This window comes from Protopterus annectens, chromosome 1.part0 (assembly GCF_019279795.1).
Source record: "Protopterus annectens isolate FY-2018-M chromosome 1.part0, PAN1.0, whole genome shotgun sequence".
Lineage (NCBI taxonomy): Eukaryota > Metazoa > Chordata > Ceratodontiformes > Protopteridae > Protopterus > Protopterus annectens.
Window position 1 is genome coordinate 786,338,739 of NC_056725.1, and position 18,537 is coordinate 786,357,275.

Genomic DNA, 18,537 nt, shown 5'->3' on the forward strand with positions numbered 1-18,537 from the left:
CCTTATATCTCTATTCTCAGCTTCTTCTGATTTCCCCAATTTGCTGCCATTACCACAGTCTTATCTGTGCTTAGTTTCATCCCGTGTGCCTTCAGATTTGCATTCCATTCTCCTATCCTTTGCTGAAGTTCTAGCTCAGAGTCTGTCTGTACTGCCACATTGTCTGCATACAGCAGCTTTGTTGATCTGTCCCCTCTAACCTATTTGCTAATATAGTCCATCACCAGTATGAACAGCAGTGGGCTCAGAGCTGAACCCTGATGTACACCCACTCCCACTGGGAACCCCTCTGTGAGGCCGAACACTGTTTGTACTTGAGTCATTGGGTCCTTGTACATAGCCTGCACTAATTATACCATTGTTTCTCAGACTTCAAACCACCACAGTATTGCCCAGATCAGCTTTCTTGGGACCTTGTCATATGCTTTCTCCAAGTCTAGGAATGCCTAGTTGGACTATCTCCTCATCTCTAGCTTCTTCTCAAGTATCTGTCTCAATGTAAACATCGGGTCAGTTGTGCTGCATCCTGATCTGAAACCAAACTGCTCATCTCCCATCTTACATTCTACTACTCTGCATATCTGTTTATCAATCACCCTCTCCAGAACTTTCATGCAATGTGATAGGGGTTTTAAGCCTGTTGTGGATGTCCCCTTTATTCTTGTACACTGGCACAAGTATGCTTATTCTCCAGTCATCTGGGATATGCCTTTCTCTCCACACTGCTATTAGTACCCTCAGGAGCCATTTCTCCCCTATCTCACCCAATATCTTTATCATATCTGCTGTGACCTCATCTGAGCCTGCTGCTTTCCCTGACTTCATCTTCCTTAGTGCTGTTCTTACTTCTTCTAAGGTGGGCTCCTCTTCTTCTCTCATTGTAGACTGTTTCTGGGGCAGTACAGCTTCTGTGGGGTTTTCTTCATTCAGAAGCTGCTGAAAATACTCCTTCCATCTGCCTTTGATGCCCTGTGGACTGGTGAGCAGGTTGTTGTTGGCATCCCTTATGAAGGGTATCTGACTAACTTCTTTATCTTTCTTTCTTTGCCTTGTAACCTGATATAGTTTCTTTGTGCCACTTACTGAGTCACTTTCCAGAAGTTGATACATTGCCTCAGATGCCATATTCTTTGCTATTGTAACTTCTTTCTTAGCTTCTTTGTTAGCCAACCAGTAGTCTTTCCTAGCCTGGTCAGTCTTTTCTGTCTCCCACTTCTTCTTGCGCGCCTTCTTTCTTTTGATGACTTCTTGGACTTCTACATTCCACCACCAGCTTTCCTTATGTACCTTATTTCCATACCTGGCTCAGCCACATATCTTTTCTGTAGTCCTAACACATGCTGTTTTTAGGCGCTGCCATTCTTCTTCAACTCTACCTATTTCCTCCTCTTCTTGGGGTGCTAGAGCCCTGAGTAATTCCTTGAACTGTTGTACTTTCTGTCCTGTCAACTTCCAGGTCTTCAAACTGGTCTCTATTGACCTTAGAGCCTTCTCTGACCACTGCTTACAGCTGATTGTGGTAACTAGTGGTTTATGCTGTGAGCTGACTGTTTCACTGGGGATGACTTTGCAATCATGGATTCTACCCTGGTGCCTTTTCCTTACTAGGAGGAAGTCCACCTGAGTTGCATGTTGACTACTCTTGTATGTGATCTTGTGACTGTCTCTCTTTCTGAACCATGTGTTGGCTACTATCAAGCCATTTGCAAGACAGAAGTCTAGAATGGCTTCTCCTTCTTTATTCCTGTTGCCCCACCCATGTGGGCCCAGGCAGTCCTCATAGGCTGTTCTGTCTGTCCCGATATGTGCATTCAAGTCACCAATTATCAACACCAATTCATGTTGTCCTGCTTTATCTAGTAGATCCTGCAACTGCTGTCTGAATGCACTCTTTTCCATACTATCACAACCCCGCTGTGGGGCATACGCTGAGATTATGAATACTGCCCTATCATTACACTGGAGTCTGACTGCCATGAGTCTGTCATTAATTCTGATGATATCCCTTACTGCCTTCTGAAGCCTCTCTCTCACCACAATTCCTACCCCATTTCTAGCCTGCCCTCCACCTGAGTAGTAGACTCTGGATCCCAAGCCAAGTGGCTTTGCTGCACTGCCCTTCCATCGCGTCTCTTGGATACATAGGATGTCCAGCCTCCTCCGTATCATCATGTCATCCACTTCCAAGCTGCGTTCTAAGAGTAGCAATTCTCAGTTCATGTTTGGCAGGTTGGTTGGATTTATATCCAGCTTTCGCTCAACAGAGCTATCCCAGGTAACCCAGGCTGGGCAACTAGACACCGGCCAGCCAGTAGCTTATTGACCCAGGGCTGCTGGGCTTTTTTATGGCAGGCACACACTGGCCAATAGGGTTACATATACCCCTCCCACTGTTAGCACTGGTCCCTGGCGTGGGTCACAGTAGGCCGGGTTCTCAACCCACTTATCACTGGTAATTACCCATGCCCATTTTTGGCGACATTAGTCAACATGACAATCACCTAGAGCCATATTTTACACCATCGAGTGGCTAGTCCTGCCACGGTGCTCAGTCTGTGATCCGTGTACTCCTATCTTGAGGATACTGCACACCACAGTAAATGCCCAAAGCGGTTGGTCTGTACAACTCTTTCCTTTATAGGGCACAATGTAGAGACTGTGCTGCTGCCCACAGCTTCATTCATTGGTGCGTTTGAAATGGAAACACTCAGCATTTTTTTCAGACATGGGAGAAACCCCACGGAGACACAGGGAGAACATGCAAACTCCAAACAGGCACTGGTCGGAGGTCAGGATCAAATCTTGTACCTTTTGCATGGAAGGTAAAGACCTTAACCACTAAGCCATCTGGTCTCTCCACCATTCATTGCAAAATGGACCTTCTTTGGTGGATACATTCTGAGCAAATTCTTCACAGTCATCTCTGTTTTTCTGAAGCCTACAGCCATAGTGACCATAGACACCTCCCAGATGGGGTGGGGGGGACATTATCTGGGCAAGATGATCCAAGGCACTTAGTCCCCATTAGAGGCCAACTTGCACACCAGTGTCCTGCAGAAAACAGCGTTGCTTCTTGAGTTGCAGGCAGTCCATCAGGGACTATTGCAGTACAAATGGACAATATATCAGTGGTTTATTACATCAACAAGTAGGGAGGAACCAAGTCTTACCCCCTTTGTCGAGAAGCCCTCAGGATGTGGCAGTGGGTGACCTCTTCCAACTCCTTTCTAATAGCAATGCACATTCTGGGGAGTTCCAATATGATTGCAGACAAACTGAACAGATGCATCCTTCACCCTCACAAGTGGTCTCTTCATCTGATAGAAATGATATTCCATCACTGGGGTCTCAACCTTGCTGCGACCTGTTTGCCTCTCCCCTAAACAACAAATGGAGCAACTATTTCACCCTAATTACCCCTCTGGGAAAGCCACCCAGAGACGCTATCTTCCAAGATCAGTCCCCTGTTCTACTGTATGCCTTTCCTTTGGCACCTTTAATTCCCATATTTTTACAGAAAGCACTTTGGTTGAAGAATACAGTAATCCTCATTCCTCCCTTTTGGCCTTGACAAATTTGGTTTGCCTTTCTATGGCCTTACTTGATTTGTCAACCTTAGATTCTTGACCCAGTGCCAGATCTCTCATCCCATCCAGACAGCTTTGTTCATCCAAACATTTTCGAACCTTAAGATGACTAACCGTCGTATAAAGATCCGACTCCTACTTGGGACCTGAACTTAGTACTACAGGTAGTAAGTAATACAGTCCCCCTTTGAACCTGCTGCGGAATCTGATCCGAAGTTTTTATCTTGGAAGACACTCTTTTTGGTAACCATTACGTCAGTCAGAAGAATTTCAGAAATCCAGGCTTTATCATCTGAACCTCCTTACCTAGTTTTCCATAAGGATAGGGTATCTTTACAAATGAACCCCTCCTTCCTTTCCAAGGTAGTATCTGAGGCTAACATTAACCAGACTATTAATTTCCCAGTCTTCTTCCCTAATCATTCTAACAAAGGAGAATACACCACATTTATTAGACATCCAAAGACGATTCTATCTTCACAGAACAAAAAAGATCAGAAAATCAAGTCAACGGTTTGTTTCTTTTTCTAGTGTAAAGTTGGGCAAGACAGTCAGCAAGATTACCCTCTCTAAGTGGCTGAAAGAATGCATTTCATTCAGTTATGATAAAAATAAATTAACCTTGCCTAAACCTATCAAAGTGCATTCTACAAGGTCTGTAGGCACTTCAACGGTCTTCCACTCTAGGTCTTCAATGGATGGCATACGTGCAGCAGCTACTTGGGCTTCTCCACATACTTTTATTACTCATTACAAACTGGACCTGGTCTCTAGGGGAAGATCATCCTGTGGCTCGATGGCACTCAGGAATATCCTTCCGTGAGTCCGCCCAAGTTTTATGGTAGCTGGGGACTCTGTCCCATCTATCAAGGATAAAACGAAGATTGACAACATCAGACAAAGAAGTTATGTACTCACCATAACATTCCATCTGTGTTGTCTATCTTCATTTATCTTTGACTTTCCCTCCCTCCATCCCGACCTCAGAAACGTTTTGGTTGAATGGATCACATGTGCTTGAACTGTTATGTTATTTAAACACATTTAACAAGGTTTCCATCTGGCTTACTGCCTGTATGTGTAAATATATATATATATATATATATATATATATATATATATATATATGACATTTATTTTATTTTACATTTGTTAACTGGGAGAGTCCAACTGGATACATGTCCATTTTCAGCGGAGGCCCGGGGAGAAAAGCTCCACATGTACAAAAGATGACAATCAATATTCATGGTTACATTGAAAAAAAAAGTAAAAATTTTAAAAGGTGATTATATATATACATGGTTACATTGAAGTTTGAGATCTTTACAGGTTTATAGTATGAAGTATATACAGAAATTATTGGACAGGTTGTGAGAGTATAGAATGACATGATACTTAGATAGATGTCATGAATGACAACCAGGAGAAAAAAGGTGGTTAGTTAAGAAGGGGAATTATTGGAAATAAGATGTAGAAGGTTAAAAAACATGTGCTTGGAATGTCTAGGAAAACAGGTTGCTATAGAAGAGTTAAAAAACAAGGTATGAGAATGGTTAAGATAGGGAGTTAGAAACAAAGCACAGGAAAGGATAGGCAGCAAGTTAGGTTAGATTTAGTTAGTATTGTTCTAAAGGTTGTTGAGTAGTATAAATAGTCTGGGTGGGTTTGGTTTAGAAAGTTTATTCATATAGGATAAGGAAGTTGTTTATATTGCATAGTTTACCTACTAGGGTTGTATGTATATATATATATAGATATATATATATATATATATATATATAGATATATATATACGTTTCAGATGTTTACACATTTCTGCAAACTCGATCTGAGGTAATTGAGAGAGAGGGATTCTGAGTAGAGGTGAATCTTGAGAGTTTTTGGCTGGTGCAAGCTGTAGTAATGGCCAAGTCAGTTCCGAAATCGGAACTGAACCCATCTGTCAAGGATAAATGAAGATAGACAACACAGATGGAATGTTGTGGTGAGTACATAACTTCTTTTTTCATGAAACCATCAAAAATATAATAAAAAACATAAACCTCTTGATGATGAAAAGTATCACCTAAATATTTTTTCAGCTAAATGCGCATCAATGAATCGAGTTAAATGTGGAGTACACAAGCTACACACAACTTATGCCAGTTCATTGTCTAGATGGTGTCCATTAGTCACCTCCTGATTAAAGAACTAGTTCACTTTCAATATGTGACAGAGCTGGACTGTTTACTAACTTGTAAGGCATTATGGTGTAGCCGGTATCATGTCTTCATCCATTAGCAAATTTGCCTGCTTCTCTGTAGTTACATAGAAAATGCCATTTCATCAGTGGCATGGTAGCACTTTCTAGTGTTCTCTTCCAATTCTTAGTTCTTCCTTTACAAAAGTACAGCGTAGAAACATTATGTTTGAGTATCAGATGTACAGAACAACTGGACAGTGGATGCTTGCATTGTTTTTCATTTTTTGGCAATGTTTGAAACTTCAGCAAAGTGCCTTACCTACAGTGAAAATTGTTTTAGAGTCCAGCATTATGTTTAGAACATACTGGTACTGAATTAGCATACACCATATACAGCAAGTCATTCTTTAACACAAGATATAGGTAGGGGGTGGAGCTCAGTCTGCTCATCTGTAACTCCTGCTATCCAGGCTCAACATTTTCTCTGTCTCTACTAATTTCTCTCTTACTGTTTTTCTTAACATTTCCATTGCTTTTTTACAAATCTACCCAGTCATGAGAACTTTCATCAGTACACTGACATGAAGTAGAAGTATGCATCTCAACCTCTTAGTGCAAGAAATGTGGATAAAGGAAAAATAATGGAGGGGAAGCACAAATAGGGACAGATTTTAAATATTGCTCTCATAAACTTTGAAAGTTGCTAGAATAATGGGTTTTGGGTTAACATGCATTTTCCAGAGGATATATAGTCTGAAGCTCTGTTTGTCATTATTTAGTGACTTCAGTCTTCAATAATTTGCCAGAAAACCACAGATTTTTCTTGAAGAACAAGCCAAAAGTATGTGGCAAAATATGGACATTCCATGAACATCTGGACAGCTGAAAGGCATGAGTAAAAGATTTAGCCTGCTCACCTATGAATACAGGTATAGGGGTTTCTTCTCTATTGCTTTTCTCTAAAAAAGGCAACACCTTCCTGAGACTTTCTCCTTTTTGGCTTTGGCAATTCCTTTACATTTACCTCAATAACTTCTCTTTCTCTATTTACCTGGTGTTGAGAGTTCATAGGTTCATAGGTTGGTACTAGGCTATCGGCTGTAAGACCTATGCAAGCCTAGCCATAACAATTCCCTGGATATTTCTTCCCACAATATTTACTTCTTTGGGCCCCTGTCTAGAAGGGTGACTGACATGATCCCCGGGGTGAATTTCCTATCTCCCATCCAATCATCGAGGTTCCTTTTGAAGAGGGCCAATGAGGCGCTCTGCTTGACATGTATGGGCAGTCTATTCCAGAGTATGGGGAGTCTCTGGGTCAGGAACCTATCCCTCCAGCATGTTTTGTTCATTGTGATGATAAGGTTTAAATCCCTGGAGCATGTGGATCTGAGGGATTGGGATTTCTTTAAGTGGAGCATGTCCAACAGCTCAGGGTTTGACATGGCCTTGTATGTTAAAGCAGAGATCGCCTCTGAGTAGACAATATGCCACAGAGTATAGCTGGAGTTTTTTTTTAGACGGTCAGCCTATGGCATCTGCTTTAGGCCTGTGATTCTTTTAGTGAGGTATTTCTGAGGCCTTTCCAGTTGTTGCAGATGTCTTGTGAGGTACATATCAAACGGGGCATTATACTCTATAATGGGTCTAATGAGGGATGAGTACAGTGGGACAATGACCTCCTTTTTTCTGGATGAAAATCCTATAGTGATGAGGTGTGCCACATAGAAGGATTTCCTGACTGTTGTGGCGATGTGGTTATCAAAAGTGAGACCACTGTCCACCTGTGTCCCTAAGTCTCTCATCACACTTTTGATGTTTAGTGTCCTGCCACCTATGTGGTAATTCATGGGTACATATTTTTTCCAAAGGGGATAACTATACATTTCTTGGCATTAAGCTTGAGCCCGTGGCTCTATCACCAGGCATCTGTTTCTGTAAGGCTCTTTTGTAGAATATCCACATCATTTGGGGATTCAATAATGGCTCCCAGTTTGCATTCATCTGCAAACTTTGTTAGCCAGAGTCCCTTAGTGTTGGCCTGTACTTCAGAGAAGTAGATGCCAAACAAGAGTGGTCTCAGGACTGAACCCTGAGGTACTCCACTTGTCACTTGTCTGGAGCTGGATTTGGAGTTGGCTACTTTTACAGTCTGGGTTCTGTCAGTAAGCCAGTTGGCAACCAATCGAGTGACATAGGGATTTATGCCCAGCTTAGTAAGTTTATCTATGATTCCAGAGTGGGGGATGGTGTGGAAGGCCTTGGCGAGGTCCAGATAGGCTGTGTGGACCACCTTACCCTCGTCCACAGCTTTAGAGACTGATTCGAAGAAGTCAATCATATTCAGGAGACAAGATCGGCCCTTCACAAACCCAAACTGGGTGGGGTCCAGTGTCTGAAGGTTGCCAATGTCTTTGTTTATAAGTTCCATGATAATGCGTTCCATGCCTTTGCAGATCAGGCTTGCCAGACTGATAGGACGGTAGTTCCCGGGATCCAAGGTGGATCCTCCATTGTGGAGCGGGATAACTGTAGCTGTGTGCCACTCTGTGGGCACAAAGCCTGAGGTGAGGCTATGATTAAACATGACACTTAGGTGAGGTGCCAGTTCATTTTGTAGTTAATGTAGTACACAGCCTGGGATGTCATCTGATCCCATGGATGCTGTATTCTTAGCTTTAGAGAGTGTGGTTTCTACCTGTGTGGCCATGATTATCAGAATTTGGCAATCCTTTGGTATTGAGATGAGCCCTTTAGGGGGTGAGAGGGGGGTGAAGTTGGCACTAAATCGATCTGCCAGGATATTGGCAATATCCTTGGGATCAGTATATTTAATGCCATTCTGTTGTAGCTCAGAGCAGATCTGAGCATTGCCATTTAGATTCTTGACATAACTATAGAATGCCTTGTGGTTGTCTTTGGAATCTTTGGCAATTTTATTTTCATAACTAGCTTTTGAGGATTTTATGAGGGATCTCAGCTTCTTACTGAGGCTGGTGAGGGAGTTTTTTGCATCCTGGGATTTTCCTCTTTTCTGCAACAGTTTCTTCCTTCTGTTGTATAGTTTGTTTATAGCAGGGGACCATCAGATTGGCTTCCTTTTTTTGGAGAAGAGCATCTTGGTTCTATTTGGGATGGCACGATTCATGCACGAGTGGATGGGCTCATACAGTGCCTTAGTGTAAGATTCTGCAGTCGAACTTCCAGATCCTGTCTGCGTGGGTGTTATGAAGTTTGTCACTTCTGACTTCAGTAGCATGAAGTTGGCTTTGGAGAAGTTTTTTAAGGAGGTTTCCTTACTGGGGGGTGGGATGTGGATGTCAAAGGTGATTTGCTTATGGTCAGACCTGACCAATGAGGGGGTGACCATTGGTGTGGAGCATCTATCTCCCATGTTGGTAATGACCAGGTCTAGGATATTGGAGCCCCTGGTGGGACAATTGATTAGTTGATCCAGGGCATTGTAATTTATGAATTCCAAGAACCGTTGGGAAAAGGAGTTGGTACCCGAGTAGTTTTCCCAATTAATAGCAGGGTAGTTGAAATCACCCAGTATTAGGGTGTTTGGTTGTATCTTAATATTTTACAGTATGTTTAGAAAGGTGTAGTGAGAATCTTGGGGCATGGTGGGGGATCTGTAGCAAGTTACAGTTTGGATTGCAGTCTTACCTAGTGTTAGTTACACTGGGAGAATTTCAGATGCATTGTGTTGGGCAACTAGCCTGGAGGTGTGAATATCCTTGGTGAATATGGACACTCCTCTACCTTTAGTGTTTCGGTCTTGGTTTTGTGGCTGATAAGTGTGGTAAGAATTGTAGCCTGGTATTGCAGGGGTGCTCTCTGGAGCCTTGAACCAGGTCTCAGTTACTGCACAGATATCAATGTTCTCCATTTTTAGGAGTGCCTCGAGAGAGTGCATTTTGAGGTTTAGACTTCTAGCATTGAGTAGCATTACCTTCAGATTTTGCATGCTTGTATCTGTTACAGTGGTGGTTTTATCCTTTGAACCTTGCCTAAAAAAGCACTATAGGGGTGGCAAGAGCTTTAGCCAGTAACCTGAATCCCAGGGGTGACAGGTGCAGACCATCTCTGGCAAAGCATCGTGGTTTGTCGATCATGTCTTCCCAGGCAGACAAATACTGGATCCCCTTTGAATGACACCAGAAGCTTAGCCAATTGTTGAAGTCAATCATTTTGTCCTTATACTGTGGTATCATTCTGGGTGAAGGCAGGATGCTACTCAGGGCTAGGGTCATACCTGCCTGGGTCACATGATCCAAGAGCTCTTCCATGTCTCTTTTCATGTAGTCCAGGGAGGTACATCTCAAGTCATTCACTCCAGCATGGACAATGACAGAGTCATATTTGTATTTGTTGTGGAGTGGCTTGAGTGCATGCGTTATGTGGCAGATCCTGGCATCTGACAGGCAGCTGACTGCAATTTTCTCCTTGTTCAGCCTGGTGAGTGGGACATCAGTGTGCCTGACTATAGAGTCACCTATGACTAAAGTGTTGGGTACATTGTCTTGCTTTAGGGTCTGTTGTTGGGTGGCACACTGGTGTTGTGAGCTATGTGTCACTTTGGTTGTGACTGGTGTTTGTTTGCGTTTCGGCTTCAGAGGTCCTTGTTGCTTTGGCAGGTTAATGTTAAGGGCCTCTGCATATGTGGGTTTAGTGTTGCTATGTGTGGGTGTTGATGGTGTGGGTTTTGAAGGGCTATGAGTTAATACCCAACCAAGTAACACAAACTGAGAAATCACAAAGCAGGCTGATGTTACAAAAAACAAGGATAAAATTTATTCTTAAGCGCTTTCATCACAGATTACAGTTGACTTCTTCAGAAAAAAACAGAATGCCTCCCCCCCACTCCTTAAATATTAATTACAAACATATTCCAAACCAATTTGTAAAAAACACCATAGGCATTTAAAGGTACAGACTCCCTATTTGCTCCATAATTATACATGCAAGATAAAAACAAACTAACTATAAAACATGATTCAACATGTACTTTAAACTTAGTATTTTAACAAAAAAATCATAAAGTGAACAATTGAATAAAAAAAAAACAATTAGAGGAAAAAAATCAACAATTAGATAAAAAAATTAGATAAAAAAATCAGCTTTTAACCTCAAAAAGCTGGTTATTGAAACCATTTCATTCAACCCTGGAAAAATATTGGTGTTGACCCTTAATTGCCATAACAGTTCTTTGTATTCAAGCCAGTAATCCATAGGACCTCCTCTCTCATCCATAGTCAGCTGTTCAAGAACTGTGAATTTAAAATTGTGACCTGGGTGGGTATTGACGTGCTTGGCCAGTGAATTATTTAGGTTCATTTTCCTAATGTCATATAAATGCTGGTAAATACGTGTACAAAAGGCATTTTTGGTCTTGCCTATATAAAGACAGGCACACTTCTGACAAATACCAGCATATATGACATTCTTACAGCTACAGTTGTACTTATACTGAAATTTCACCCATCCATATCCGTTAAGAAAAACACTGTCACCTTCCAAAATATACTTGCAGTGAGTACACTGCTTGCATTTGGACATTCTCCCTAATGCTCCAGCTGTATTGACACCTTTCCTCCTCTCTAAGATATTTTTAACACTGGTGTCCTTTCTGTACACTACCACAGGGGCTTCCCCTACTCTCTCTCTTATGGCATTGTCTCCTGCCAAAATAAACCAGTTCTTGTAGACAATGTCCCGAATCAGTGGGAACTGAGGAGTGTAAGTTAATATAAAACCATGGTGAAAATGACCAGAGGATGAATCCCTGCTCTCCAAAGGAGCACACAATCTGGAGATGTCAATCCCTAGTAAGGGATAAAAATGTCCCTCAAGTCTCTTCCTATTCAGGGTAACCTCTTTGTACCAACATATTCAATAAAACTTCACTTTCTGCATAAAAATCATTGATCCTGCTAGTCATGCTGGCCAACCTCACTCCCTGCCCCTTAACCAGGGAGTGTTTCTGATGTACAGGATGCCCGATCTCATAATGAAGAAGGGAGTTCGAATAGGTTGGTTTTCGATATATGGTAGAATAAAATTGTGCAGAGGTATAATCCTTGCTAATCCTGATGTCCGGGTAACTCATGGAATCAACATGAGTTTCCATAGTGAATTCCAGAAATGTAGTGCTAGAATTGAGGAACAAAAAAAATTCATCCAACTGGTCATGGTTACCTTTCCATAAAATCAGGATGTCATCAAGGGGACGTTCATAAAACTTACACCATGACATCCCTGTAGATGGAAAAACTATGGAAAGTTCCCACTGAGTCAGGACTATGTTCACAAAAACTGGGGCACAGGCTGCACCCATAGCCACACCTGTACTCTGTTTGAACAATTGACCCTCACAGATTACAAAACTATTCTCCAAAACAAGTTCCATCAAAGTTCTCAGAGTCAAAATTTTGGTATGTGAAAAATTGGTATACTGACATAGAAAATCATAAAACATATCCACTCCTTCTGTGTGAGGTATTACATTAAATAAATCCTTCACGTCTATAGTGGAAAAAATAATGTCATTGCCAAAGTATTCCTGTTTTATTTTTTTGGGACAATCCCAGGAGTCCCTGATGATATGTGAAAAAGAACTTAAACAGTTCTTTAACGGTATGTCTAAGAACATAGCTATTGGGAGAGTCTTATATCCTTTTGCATCCCCAATTGGTCTTAAGAGTGGGTGCAAGATATTCTTGTGGATCTTAGGGATCCCGAAAATAGTGGGAATCCTCGGGTGCTTTTGCGTACAGTAGTTGAATTCTACTTCTGAAATTTGGTTGTTCAAAAGTAAATCCATGAGGACCATATCAGCACGACTGTATGCAATATTGAGTTCATTCCGGGAAACCTGCTGGTACCCTTCTCCCAATAAGTGACTTAACATACTGTCAGAGTATCTCTCTTGGTCCATAACCACTAATCCTCCTCCCTTGTCCGGTTTCATGACCCAGATGGTTTTGTTGTTTGATATACTATTAAGTAAGGAGGTTTCCTTCTGAGTAAGGTTATGTGGTATGGTGCAAGATGTTTTCCTAGCGAGGTCTCTGATGTCATTTGAGCATATACTTTGAAACAGCTGAATTGAAGGACATAAAGGGGGATTTGCTACACTGGCTTTTCTACATGTCTCAGCAGTACTGTGTACCTGATTGCCATCACCCAGAGTCACATTAAAATTCAATTTCCTGGTAAACAGCATTAAGTCAAGCAATGTTTTTTCTAAATTAAATTTCCTCAAAGGCACAAAATTAAGGCCCTTCTGTAAGAGGTTGGCCCATTCTTTAGTAACCAGGGTACTGCTCAAATTGTAAATTTTGAAGTCATGATGGTCATTTTCAATGATTTCCACTTTGCCATTCGTACTATCAGGTGACAAACTGGTATTCAGTGCCAGTTCTCCCATCTCCCCATCCCTCTCCCACCCCCTTGTTGGTACTGTGGGGGATGAGAATGTTGTTCGCCCTGGTATATCATGTTCGAAGGCCTCCTGAACTGGTGATTTTGCTGCCAAATTCTCTCTGACCTTCTCAGGGGTGGGCCTAAAGGGATGGGACCGGGGTTATTGTCACCTTGATACTCAGATTCAACCATACCCTTGTCAATAAAAACATCATTATTGTTGTTAGAGTTAGTGGTACCATTGTTGACATGACCATTTACACTTAAGGGATAATCTACACCACTTTCATAATCTTTAGCATCCCTTAACAATTTCTTCGTCTTCTTTTCTTTAATTTTGTCCATAACCTTGTCAGTATTTACAAAAAATAGTATTGTATTCACTGAGCGTGTTAGAAAAATTAACATCATTCTTAATACTATCATCTAATTTGTTCACAACATCTTGTAAAACAAGAATTTTTTTCTCATTGTCATTAACCAGCAATTGTTACAGTTCACATCCCTGGCAATTGAATAAAACAACCACATCTTTATGTAAATCACTGTTGAAAGTTAAGCCATTAGGAAAACTCCAATATCTAAGTCCTTTAGGCACTTGTTCGCGCCTAAGACATTCTCTCAAGTATTGGTTTTCAATTTGAATCTTTTTCAACTTGAGACATTCTTTTTCAAGATTTTTAAACATAAAGTCAACAGTACCTTGGGTAGTCTGATGGTTGCCGTTATGAACAAAGCCCATACTGTCCCTGTTAATCCATTTTGATAAATTTAACATTTGGATGGCATCACTGAACAAACAAGGGTTCTGCTCCTTCTGGGTCCTCCGTTGCTGTAACCCCGAAGAAACGGAAGTACCTGGTTGTGTAACAGCAAATGCTCCCATAGTACTGGCATTTTCTCGTTTGTTAGGGCTTCCTTGCCCTAATGGAATAGTAAAAAGGGAGTCTTGGGAACCAATAATCGGGGCTGGTTTTGATGGAACAACTTTGTTGACCAAATGGTCATTTTTCTGACCCAGGCCTGATATGTGAGTGTTAAAAGAACTGATAAGTTCAGTCAATTTACTGATGGCTGTAGTGAGTTCATCATGCTTGTCCCTGGTACCACCTCCACTCTGCGTGGAAGAATCCATACTAAATACCCAACCAAGTAACACAAACTGAGAAATCACAAAGCAGGCTGATGTTACAAGAAACAAGGATAAAATTTATTCTTAAGCGCTTTCGTGACAGATTACAGTTGAAATTGAATTTTAATGTGACTCTGGCTGACAGCAATCAGGTACACAATACTGCTGAAACATGTAAAAAAGCCCATGTAGCAAATCCCCCTTTATGTCCTTCAATTCAGCTGTTTCAAAGTATATGCTCGAATGACATCAGTCATCTCGCTAGGAAAAAATCTTGCACCATACCACATAACCTTACTCGGAAGGAAACCTCCTTACTTAATAGTATATCAAACAACAAAACCATCTGGGTCATGAAACCGGACAAGGGAGGAGGATTAGTGGTTATGGACCAAGAGAGATACTCTGACAGTATGTTAAGTCACTTATTGGGGGTAGGGTACCAGCAGGTTTCCCGGAATAAACTCAATATTACATGCAGTCATGTTGATATGGTCCTCATGGATTTACTTTTGAACAACCAAATTTCAGAAGTAGAATTCAACTACTGTAGGCAAAAGCACCCGAGGATTCCCACTATTTTCGGGATCCCAAAGATCCACAAGAATATCTTGCACCCACCCTTAAGACCACTTGTGGATGCAAAAGGATCTAAGACTCTCCCAATAGCTAAGTTCTTAGACATACAGTTAAAGAACTGTTCAAGTTCTTTTTCACATATCATCAGGGACTCCTGGGATTGTCTCAAAGAAATAAAACAGGAATACTTTGGCAATGACATTATTTTTTCCACTATAGACGTGAAGGATTTATTTAATGTAATACCTCACACAGAAGGAGTGGATATGTTTTATGATTTTCTATGTCAGTATACCAATTTTTCACATACCAAAATTTTGGCTCTGAGAACTTCGATGGAACTTGTTTTGGAGAATAGTTTTGTAATTTATGAGGGTCAATTGTTCAGAATACAGGTGTGGCTATGGGTGCAGCCTGTGCCCCAGTTTTTGTGAACATAGTCCTGACTCAGTGGGAACTTTCCATAGTTTTTCCATCTACAGGGATATCATGGTGTAAGTTTTATGGATGTTACCTTGATGACATCCTGATTTTATGGAAAGGTAACCACGACCAGTTGGATGAATTTTTTTTGTTCCTCAATTCTAGCACTACATTTCTGGAATTCACTATGGAAACTCATGTTGAGTCCATCAGTTACCTGGACATCAGGATTATCAAGGATTATACCTCTGCACAATTTTATTCTACCATATATCGAAAACCAACCTACTCGAACTCCCTTCTTCATTATGAGAGCGGGCATCCTGTACAACAGAAACGCTCCCTGGTTAAGGGGCAGGGAGTGAGGTTGGCCCGCATGACTAGCAGGATCAATGATTTTTTATGCAGAAAGGGACATTTTATTGAATATGTTAGTACAAAGAGGTTATCCTGAGCAATTTGTGTTACCTCTTCTTGATGAAGTGACTAGGAAGAGATTTGAGGGACATTTTTATCCCCTACTAGGGATTGACATCTCCAGATTGTGTGCTCCTTTGGAGAGCAGGGATTCATCCTCTGGTCATTTTCACCATGGTTTTATATTAACTTACATGCCTCAGTTCCCATTGATTCGGGACATTGTCTGGAAGAACTGGTTTATTTTGGCAGGAGACAATGCCGTACGAGAGAGAGTAGGGGAATGTCCAAATGCAAGCAGTCTACTCACTGCAAGCATATTTTGGAAGGTGACAGTGTTTTTCTTAACGGATATGGATGGATGAAATTTCAGTATAAGTACAACTGTAGCAGTAAGAATGTCATATATGCTGGTATTTGTCAGAAGTGTGCCTGTTTTTATATAGGCAAGACCAAAAATGCCTTTTGTACACATATTTACCAGCATTTATATGACATTAAGAAAATGAACCTAAAGAATTCAATGGCCAAGCATGTTAATACCCACCCAGGTCACAATTTTAAATTCACAGTTCTTGAACAGCTGACTATGGATGAGTGAGGAGGTCCTATGGATTACTGGCTTGAATACAAAGAACTGTTATGGCAATTAAGGGTCAACGCCAATATTTTTCCAGGGTTGAATGAAATGGTTTTTCAATAACCAGCTTTTTGAGGTTAAAAGCTGATTTTTTATCTAATTGTTGATTTTTTATTCAATTGTTCACTTTATGATTTTTGTCAAACTACTAAGTTTAAAGTACATGTTGAATCATGTTTTATAGTTAGTTTGTTTTTATCTTGCATGTATAATTGTTGAGCAAATAGGGAGTCTGTACCTTTAAATGCCTATGGTGTTTTTTACAAATTGGTTTGGAATAAGGGCTATGAGTTGCTTGAGGTGTAATGCACCTCTTGACTGTCTAGCACAATCTTGGCCGGAGAGAGCTTTGCTTCCAGTTTGGCTATGTAAGTGCATCTCTCGCAGGTTGTAGTGTTGGGTGGTAGGAGGAGAGGATTGTCTGTGTACATGAGGCACTTGCCGCATTGCCCCAATATGCCCAGATTCACCAGGTGGACAGGATAAATCACTGGAAGCTGACCCTTGGACATTCCTGTTTAGGTGCTTTTTTGTAAAGTTTAAGAGCTGTTTTCCCTTACCTTTGCAAGGTATTTTGCAATTATAGGCTGTTTAGTGCCTATGATTAATTTCTCCTTATTGACAAGGAGAGCTGAGTGTTGGTATCAGTTTCAGGCTTCCTAGTTCTTTCCAGCAGGTTCTAGAGCAAGTGCTAGTCACAGGGGTTCAGATTTTAGTGCTACTACTGAGAAACCGGCTAGTTTTAAGGGAAAATTTGAACAGCAGACTTTCTGGCACCTGGAAAAGTTTAACTGTAGCCTCACAGTGCTGCACGATGTGAAACATGTGCAAACACACACGTTTTTAAGCCAGAAGGTTGAAAGGGATAGAAATCAGCCAAAAAAAGCTAAGAAAATTACAATTTCAGAGCTGGAAACCACTCCTCTAGCGTTAGATAGGCAGTACAATGCTCACCAGTCCCACTGGTAGGCAGTAGAACTTCCCTCTACCACAGCAAGGTCTGGATAGCTCTGAGCACAGAAAATAAAGTCCTGAGACAAGCAAAGCTGAGTTTGTAGTCCTAAACAGTAAATGCAATTAAAACTCTATAAAATTAGCAATTTAAAACTTTTTAAATGAAGCAAGGCAAGTGCACAACTGAAAAATGATTTGAGGCAGTAACACAGCAGAATAAGTAGCTAGTCTACATATACAGAGAAGTCTATATATACAGAAAAGCAGCTAAAACACACAAACACTTCAGATGCAGTGCAACCCAGAGCACTTGAGTTGTAGCAATATTAAGGCAATTACAGTTATAATAAATGCTCTAAAATATACACTATATTTCCAAAATGTTTGAGAAGCACAGTCAGAACACAAGGAGATTCAGGCAAAACATTTTTTGAAAGGGAAAAGAAATAGAAGGCCTTATCAAATGTTCTCTCTGTATTAGGTAGAATGAGCTAATGATACTAGACTGGGAAAAGTGTCCCAGATCAGATTTACAGTAGGGGCGGGCAACTGCAAAGCCGCCAAGTATAACAGCAAGACACCTACAGGGAGGGAGGGAGGGTGGGGACAATACTAAAGCTATTAGCCTACAGACACAGTAAGCACTACAGAAAGCCACACAATGAAAGTTTTTAAACAGATAAAGATTTGTAAATATACAGAATGCTTTTAACTGCAAACAAATCAGTTACCCGTGCAGATTACTTAATATCAATAAAATACACTCAAAAACTAAGCAGCAGGCAATAAAAGTGCTATATATAAATTGCTAGAAACAATAATCAGTATAAATAATCAAAAAACAGGATACTTATATATCTCACCTGAGTTGTAGTCAACACCTCTCATCCACTCTGCTCAGTGTGTATAGTTCATACTGTGTATAGAGTGTATACAGTGTGTATAGAGTTCAGATTCTGACTAGTCCTGTGTCTTGACACTACAGAGAGAGAGGCCTAGGGCTCTATTTAGGTATTCACTCTTTTGTTAATGAGTTTATTACTATGATTATCTTTTTTTGGAATCCTCTGACAAGGTTCCATATTTTGCAATAATGGTTCTTCCCTTTCTGTTTTTGTACTGACTAATTTCATTAAATTAATAACTGGGGCTTTCTAATAAGACCTTATAGCTGTTTTTCAAAATACATTTTTTT